The sequence below is a fragment of the Aegilops tauschii genome, chromosome 6 (assembly GCF_002575655.3).
Source record: "Aegilops tauschii subsp. strangulata cultivar AL8/78 chromosome 6, Aet v6.0, whole genome shotgun sequence".
NCBI classification, from domain to species: Eukaryota; Viridiplantae; Streptophyta; class Magnoliopsida; order Poales; family Poaceae; genus Aegilops; species Aegilops tauschii.
In genome coordinates this window covers 34,417,923-34,427,019 of record NC_053040.3, presented here as the reverse complement: position 1 = coordinate 34,427,019, position 9,097 = coordinate 34,417,923, and the positions used below count along the sequence as shown (strand labels likewise).

At 47.9% G+C, this 9,097-nt stretch overlaps 1 long non-coding RNA gene across 1 annotated transcript; it reads left to right on the top strand.

Moving 5' to 3' along the window:
- The first annotated feature begins 3,451 nt into the window (after window positions 1–3,451).
- Window positions 3,452–5,660, top strand: LOC120966112 (uncharacterized). Its single transcript, XR_005759179.3, has 3 exons — window positions 3,452–3,700; window positions 5,348–5,442; window positions 5,535–5,660. It is a non-coding gene; the product is annotated as an uncharacterized lncRNA (long non-coding RNA).
- The last annotated feature ends 3,437 nt before the right edge of the window (window positions 5,661–9,097 follow it).

The following is a 9,097-nucleotide window of genomic DNA, read 5'->3' as shown; positions in this document are numbered from 1 at the left end:
GCAGCGGAGGCTTGGCGTCAGATGTGTGGTGATGGACACGCGCAGGAGGTCGACGCTTTCTGGCGTCATGGTGGCGTCGACGGCAGCTAGACCGGGCAAGGTTGATGCAGCAGTACAACTCTGAAGATGGATTGGTGGCAAGTGGCTGCGGCGGCCTCATACCCGGCAGGCGTCCTGGTTGAGCAGCACGCCGGACTGGTGGGTGCCCATACCCGGCAGGCGTCCTGGTTGGGACCTCAGGTCTTAGATGTTAGGTCTAGCTGCGATGTCTGTTTGGTATTAGGCCCAGGCTATCAGCGCCCCTTCATCAATTGGATAGGTGTAGCGACAGTTGTTGCTTAGACGGTGGCTTTAGTCTTACTGTTGTATAATTTTGTAAGGTCTTGTGAGAATAATTAATAAAGTGGCCGCATGCATCGTCTAGATGGAGAGGCCGGGGGTCCTCCTCCTTTTCTAAAAAAAAATATAGCAGAAGTCATGCTGCAACAACACCCTTGTTGTAAAAAGTTAAGACGGAAAAATAATTCTGCAACAGAACCTCTATCGCAATGCAACATGAGGTCAATGGGTTCTGCAACAGTGACTTTGTTGCAATAGTGAGGAAAGGTCCAGGCCACTGGATGGCGACAGATTAGACGGTGGCGGATCTTTGGCCGACGCGTAGCGTCACCCTTGTAAAATTTGAGAAAAAAAAAAGAGAAGGATATGAAAAACCATATTTCTGAGCACGGAGTCAATAAGAACGAACGTGTGTCCCGCCAGCGGAAAGGAGCTTGCCGTACTTAAATTTGTATCTCTTCCTTGTCCAACTGGAGAGATCTGCCTGTACTCCGTATACAGGACAAATCCGTGCGGAGACTGCAAATTATCCTAGTATACTGTGATTGTTTCTGTTGACAGGGACCATTTGGGAACGATTTGACTAATAATCGAGACCCCAACCCCATCGTCCACGCCCGCAGTCAGCATCACGACACCTTGCCACAGAGCCTACGCTTCCTAGCTCAACTGAACCACCGCTGAATCTTCACAAATTAACCACCTTCTGAATCTTCATCTCACCCTATAAAAGCATATGGCATGGCTCTCCTGTCCTGTGCATCGATGTTTAGGACAACATCACACGATCGACCATCAACAAATCACAACCTTTCCCCGCGCTAGCTAGCTACGCATTTACGCAACACGCAGAACATCAGCAGCAATGGCCGCCTGGCGAAGGAAGGAGACGGCCGAAGCATACTACCTCGCGGCCGATGCCGGCGACAGAGGAAAGAAGGTCCCCAAGGGGTACATCCCGCTGGCGCTGGTGGGCGAGGAAGGGGGCGGCGATGAGAGGGTGCTGGTGCGGATCGATGCGCTCAAGGAGCCGTGCATGGCGGCGCTGCTGGAGATGGCCGCGGAGCAGTTCGGCTACGGCCAGCCCGGCGTCCTGAGGATCCCATGTGACGCACAGCAGTTCCAACGGATGGTCGCGGCCATGTGCAGCAAAGAGCAAAGCCACACAGGATAGGTATTAGGTAGTGATTATTACTGCACATCATACCAAGACAAGCCGAGAGAACCAAAGCAGCCATAGAATGGAAGAGGGATGCACCAGCTCAAATTATAATTATCTCACCTCAGATGCACATGTTTTCTACTAGGTTTATTTAGTCACGGAACGAACCATTCGTGTTGGGGATAGTCATATACAGTAACTGGTTGACAGCAGATTTGGTCTTTCGGCGAGGTGGTCCTCTGTATACTGTTTTGCTTGCGTCGAGCTCTGTTTTCTTTCACAAAATGATTTCGCCCGACTTGAGAATGAAGTTCATGCTCAATGGCGTCTCTGACATTCCATGGGAGACATTCGGCCTTCAGGTTCAGTCTTCGGGTTTTCTCAACTATTCGGTCTTCAGATGGCCAGCACTGATTTCCCCCTCGCCCGTGCAATCGGCCATTATCCATTTACCCTACCGCTCCCGCACGGCCGCCCCCACCTTCTTCCTTCTTCGGTTCTCCCGGCGACACCGACTCGCCGGCCTGCTCCGTCTCCGTGACGGCGGGGAAGACAGAGGAGGGTGCCACCCTGCTGCGCCGGCCTGCGCCGCGACGCCGGAGAGGAGGAAACCCCGCACCACGCCGCGCCGCTCTGCCCCGTGACGACGGAGTGGAGGACACCACTGCGCTGCGCCGGCCTGCCCCGTGATGCTGGTCGCCACCAACTGGAAACGAGCCTAGACTCGTGCCAAGTAAGTCCCCTGATCCCTAGTTTCTGTTTCTGTAGCAAACTGAAATTCCACCTGATTGGATGATTCAGAGACCTCTTCCATCACTCAACTTCCCCTGATTAGATGATTCCTGCTAATGGATACACTTGGAAATCATCAATTTACGCATATCATTTCACTATGCCGCGCACTAAGCTAACTTTCAGATAACCAAAGGAGCACCTTCTAGCTCTAAGCATTGTCAAATCAAGTAGGTTACTAAGTAGAATTTGAGTTTTCAATGACTGGCCAGACCTTAGATCCCTATAACTGAAAACATATATACATTTGGTCTTCCAAGTAAAGAGTGTACAGCTCTAGTTTTGTTGGCTCATTTGTTGCCTCGTTTGTTATTGTAGACGCCTGAACTGGAAGAAGAAGTTGGCAATTCCATAGAAAGTTCTCAGTGGTCGTTGACAATGAGCTGTGAGAATGTTGAGGAAGAGGTCGAAGACGAAGCTTAGAAGAAGAAAACGGAGTCCCAGAAGTATAAAGCACCCAAGGAGTCCAAGAAAATTAAGAAAATGGCGCCAAGGTAAGATGTTTCGGAATCTATTATCAACATCCTTGTGTTCAGAAGCAGGGCAAGCGCAACTATTGCAAATAAGAGCTTTTATTATGCGAATAAAAAAATGTGGTATATCATCCTTGCTGAAGCATTTGACCACCTGCAGGAGCAACCCCAATAAGATCAATGATAACAGGCAGCAAACTCTTCAAGCTACAACACTACAACAGATGAGGAGGACGGCAGTAATTATGCAATTGTTGCTGGGAGGTTTGATCCTGAGAAGATTAGAGATGCTTTTGCTGAAATGATAATTATGGATGTGCTCCGATTTGCATTTTCCGAGAAATCAGGATTTAGAGAGTTTCCCAATGAATCTTGTGATAGGGTCAGCCTAACAACCAAAACCTGGACATCTATGCAACAGCAGAGCTATATTTGTGTTAAGGCTCATTTCCTTGACACCGGTTGGAGGCTACATAAGAGGATTATTGGGTTCTTCTTGGTGTGTGGTCATAAGGGGGAAGACATTGGGAATGACATCGAGACGTGTTTGGTGGATTGGGGTTTTAGAGAAAGCGTTCACAATAACCGTTGACAATGCATCAGCAGACGATGGTGCTGTAAGTTACATGAGGAGGGCCATGAACGATGCTAAAACTAGCATAGCAAAAGGGCAATATGTTCACATGAGATGTGCAGCCCATGCCATAAACATGATAGTTTTGGATTGCCCAAGAGAGTTGGATATCCCAGTGCAACGAGTCCGTGCTGCTGTCTGTTTAATCAGAAAATTTTTATCTGGAATTACTCAATTTAAGTATGCTGACTTGGAGAAGGTGGACATCAAAGCATTCTTATCGCTTGTTGTATGCATCAGATGGAACTCCACATACCTAATGTTGAAAGCTGCAGCCACATATCAGAAGGTGTTTGATAGGTATGGTGATGATGACCCTTACTTTGCAATCGAGTTAAATAGTGAGAAAGCACCAGGAGTTCCTGGAGCTGTAGATTGGGAATATGCAAGGAAGATTTCGGAGTTTCTTGAGCATTTTTATAACCTCATTGTTCGTGTTTCGGTCCAAGCACTCATTTGTACTCAGGAATGGATGCGGTCAGCTCCTGTAAATGATGAAGAGGATACAGAACAGTTGATCAAACTAGAGGAAGGTATGAAAATAGGTTCATTGCCGAAAAAGGCTTTCGCCCCGCTTTATATATAAAGCAATGCCACACCTTACAACCAACAGGACAACAGGAAACAAAAAATACACTCGACACGGATACAAAGCACTACGGAACAGCTAACGAGCTCCGAAGAACCCAAAAGTACTTCGGAGCCCACGACGGTTACAGATCATGACATGGACACGCCCGCGACAAGGGAGCTAATCGTCGCCGGAGGAGAGCCATGCTTTGTCGCCTCCCAGGGCCACTCGGTTCACCATCCTAATCTGCCGCTGAAGAGGGCACCCCCGCCCTCTTGTCCGGGATCGAAGGACATCGACCCATCAGCAGGCAAAGCAGCTCACCCCCGAGCACGCTTGGACCGGTGAACCAGTTGCCGAGGAGAGAGCGACCGCCCTGGCAACCTCACCTCTGAAAGAAACCCATACATCACCACCATCTCCAGCCAAGACCCAGAAGCCCACCGCAGCTGTCGGACATGAACCCTACTGAAGAAGCAGACCAACACCACGCCAAATCCTAGACCGCTGATCACCCAAGACGGCACCTTCAAGAAGTACATGACACTGACGCGCCACCGCGGCCCCAATCCAGAGATTGTAGGCTTTCGCCCGAGACCAGGAGGCGGAGGGCATGGAGTAGGCCTCGATGTTTCCCATCAGAGGGACAACGGCGCCACGGGCGTCGCCAACATCGTGCCCGGCATCGCCGGCCAAGGGTTTGCCCCGACCTAGTGCCCACACCCAGCGCCCCGCCACCGAACAGGACGCCAGGAGGACGCCCACATCTCGGCCGGTCAAGGAGGACAAGCGCCGGTGAAAGCCTCCAACTTCAGATCGAGATTCATGGCCGCCACCGCCTCGCCGCCCAGCACGGCCAAGACCAGCGCACCGCAGCGCCAGCGCCACCCCCAGACGTGGGAGCAGCGCCCTCTCCAACCGTGGCCGCCGCCACCAGCGACACCCGCAGCCCCGAGGGGACCAGATCGACCTCACCGGACCTAGCCCCCACCACCACCGCTGCAGAGCCGCACCACCGCCTCCCAGCACCGCTGCTGCAAAATACGCTCGTCCCCGCCGCCGGAGAGCTCACCGGATCCAGCTCCCCCACGGCCAGCTAACCCGCGCCGCCGGGATCCCGGGCAGGGGAGGGAGGAGAGAGGCCCCGCCGCTGCCAGCGCCGCACGGGCTTCGCCCGGCGGACGCCCTCCGGCAGCGGCGAGGAGGAGGGGGCGGGGGAGGGAGCTGGCCGCCGGCGGCGGATCTGGTTCTCCCGAGAAGCGCGCGCGGGGCGCGTCGCGGGAGCCGCCGGGGGGGGGGGGGGGGGTGTGCTTCCTTTGTTTCCCTAGTTCCTTGCTGAATTTAACTGTTTACTGGTTGCTTTATTTTAATCTCAGAATTACTTCAAGAAATGAGTGGCCTCAACGTATCCGAGACTAGCTCTAGTAATAACAATTCCATCACCGTTGATCATTCCACATCATAAAGATGGGTGAGTACTACTTCCCTTGATAAGCACAAGAACAACATGCAACTTGGAGAGTATGATGGTAATCTCATGCTACATTATTTGTTTTCCTGCAGTTTATAGAGATTGGAGCCTTGGGAAAATCTTGCCGTCTCTCTGATGAGTTGGAGCGTGGTGGTGCAAAACTGCAAATCTTGTTGTCTTGTTTGCTTCAAGCGATTGTGTCATTATTTTATTTTGGCTATGCTTCCAGGCAAGAACATCTATCAGTCAGTCAATGATATGAAATCGTTATCTGTGTCATGTTGCTGTGCTGCTGCTACTATGAACTGTAAGCCACTATCTATTTTGCTTCAAGTTACGCAACCTCACAATTTTTTATGGTTCAAGCAGTTAAAAATAGCTTCACCATAAGGAAATTCTACCCAACTTTGGAGATAATTCACCAAAGATGAATTATCTCATCATTGTTGGGGAAAATAGCAATGGAAACAGGGATTATCAGCTAGGTAATTTGTGGTAGAGGCTAAGAGACAAATGCTGAACCATCTACCTCACCTAATCATTTGGTATATTCTTTATATCATGCTCATATGATCAGGAGGGCAGCAGTAATTGTGCACTCGTTGATGGGAGGTTGATCCTGAGAAGATGAGAGATGCTTTTGCTGAAATGATAATTATGGATGGGCTCCCATTTGCATTTTCCGAGAAACCAGGATTTACAAAGTTAATGTCAAAGGCACGTCCTCGCTTTACTGTGCCATCTAGGAGAACCACTATCAGTTATTGTGTCCACATTTACTATTGTGAGAAAGTGAAACTGAAAAAGTTCTTCAAAGAATCTTGTGATAGGGTCAGCCTAACAACCGACACCTGGACATCTATGCAACAGCAGAGCTATATCTGTGTTACGGCTCATTTCCTTGACACTGACTGGAAGCTACATAAGCGGATTATTGGGTTCTTCTTGGTGGGTGGTCGTAAGGGGGAAGACATTGAGAAGGACATCAAGAGGTGTTTGCTTGATTCGGGTTTAGAGAAAGTGTTCTCCATAACTGTTGACAATGCATCAGCAAATGATGGCACTATAAGTAAATGAGGAGGGTCATGAACAATGCTAAAACCAGCATAGCAGAAGGACAATATATTCACATGAGATGTGCAGTCCATGTCATCAACTTGTAGTTTCAGATTGCCTAAGAGAGTTGGACATCTCAATGCAGCGAGCCCGTGCTGTTGTCCGTTTTATCAGAAATTCTCCATCAAGAATTCACTCGATTTAAAAGGTGTGCTTACTTGGAAAAGGAGGAGAGCAAAACCATCTTACCACTTGATATATGCACAAAATGGAACTCCACATACCTAATATTGAAAACTGCAGCCACATATGAGAAATTTGGAAAAAGATTAGTGAAACACTTAATGACTTGTTTAAGATGTATGCTCCAAGTGAGAAGAAGGAAATGGAATCCAATGTTGTGCAAGGCACGAGCTTGATGAGGTCCCTAATTGCCAAGAGGATGAGAATGAACAACTGTGTGGTCGGCCCTACCAAGTCTGAGCTTGAGAAATATCTTGCTGAGGAGACTGGCGCAAACACCACCAAATTTCATATTCTCATTTACACCCTTCATGGTCCAAGCACTCATTTGTACTCATGACTGGACGCGGCAATCAGCTCCTGTAAATGATGAAGAGAATACAGAACAGTTGACCAAACTAGAGGAAGGCATGAAAATGGGTTCATTTGGTGCTTTGTTTCCCTAGTTCCTTGCTGAATTTAACTGCTTACTGGTTACTCTATTTTAATCTCACAATTATTACAAGAAATGAGTGGTCTCAATGTATCCGAGACAAGCTCTAGTAATAATAATTCCATCACCATTCATGCATGATTCCACACCATAAATATGGGTGAGTACTACTTCCCTTGATAAGCACAAGAGGGACTTGCAACTTGGAGGGTATGATGGTAATCTCATGCTACATTATTTTCTAACCTGCAGTTTACAGAGATTGGAGCCTTGGAAAAATCTTTCCATCTCACTGATGAGTTGGATTGTGGTGGTGCAAAACTGCAAAGCTTGTTGTCTTGTTCGGTTCATTATTTTATTTTGGTCTATGCTTCCATGCCGGAACATCTATCAGTCAGTCAATGATATGAGCTCAAGTTATCTGCGTTGTGTAGCTGTGTGGCTGCTACTATGAACTGTAAGCTACTATCTATTTGGCTTCAAGTTATGCAACCTCACAACTTTTTATGATTCAAACAGTAAAAAATAGCTTCACCTTCAGGAAATTCTACCAAAAACACCAAAGTTGAATCATCTCAGCATTGTTGGGGAAAACAGCAATGGCTAAGAGACTTTGTGGTGTTATAGAATACTTTCAATTTCTCTGTTATCACGTTCTTAATTTCTTCTCACAGACAGGGCCAAGAGACTAATGGTTCAAATGCCTCCCATAGAGGCAAAAGCTGAACCTTCTACCTCACCAAATCATTTGGTATATTCAGGGATTATCATGGACATATGGACTCATGGAGTAGAAAAGGACTCATGTAGTAGAAAAGCAGAAACATCTGGTTTCTAGCTCATAGGCATATTTTTTAGAAATGCATGATCTAGGTAATCACAAACAAATTGACTTTAGTTAAATCCATCCCGTAGGATCTTATTAATTAATACCTCCTTCGGTACAAAATATATTGCACCTCTTTTACACTGCATGATATCAAAACAACACTGAGCTTATATATTCGTGATGAAGGCTTCAGTCATACTATGTTACTAAAAAAAATCATAATTCCTGATGAAAGCAATTTTTAGGATAAAATCTAGTCTTATAACTTCGCCCATGTGTTCAGTATAAAGTCTCCTTTGGCCAAACTGAAGAAATTAGACTGCAAACAACACAGACAATTTGGTTCAATTATTATACAAAGAATTTGTCAATCTTTGCTGCAGAAGCAGAACTTGTGACATAAACTAAACTAAACCAGACACCGCAAGGAATTTGTTTTCCAGATCATAATAATTACATAAACACAAGGAAAACTTCAGGCGTCAGGCACTCCACGAAATCACAACTCAGGCTACTAGCAAGCGATTCAGGGCGCGTTGTGACACGACAGTGTAAAACTTCAGTGGTTCTGCTGAAAGCGGTTCATTAAGTGAATCTCCTCGGCAATTCCCGGGAACCTTTTGGTTGTCCACTGGAACCAACCAAGTGATCACTTCGTGGATCCAGGACCCATGACCGCGCCCGGCGGGGACACGAGCTGGGGCCTCCATGGTATGTGTGTAGGAGAAGCAGCCTCGCAGGTCGCTGACGGAACAACTGAAGAGGGGAGCGCTGCAGCGGTGGTGTGAGTGAAAGCGGCATAAAAAGCGGATCTTGGATACGATGCGACGCTGGCGTTTGCAGACGAGGGAGACATGGGGGAGTGAGGACGGCTGCTGGAGGAGGCGGAGGAGATTCTCAGAGAGTAGGTTTTCATTGTCAGCGGCACCATCACCCTCGACATCTTGCCCTCCTCCCTCGACATTTTGCCCTCCTCACAGCTCGTGCAGCAGGGGGAAATGGTCAAGTGATCAGCATCGTGGACCTGCATTTGCACAAACACCTAGTCAGTAATTTAGTCAGGCCATGTGCCTATTCATTAGGGAAAATTTTAA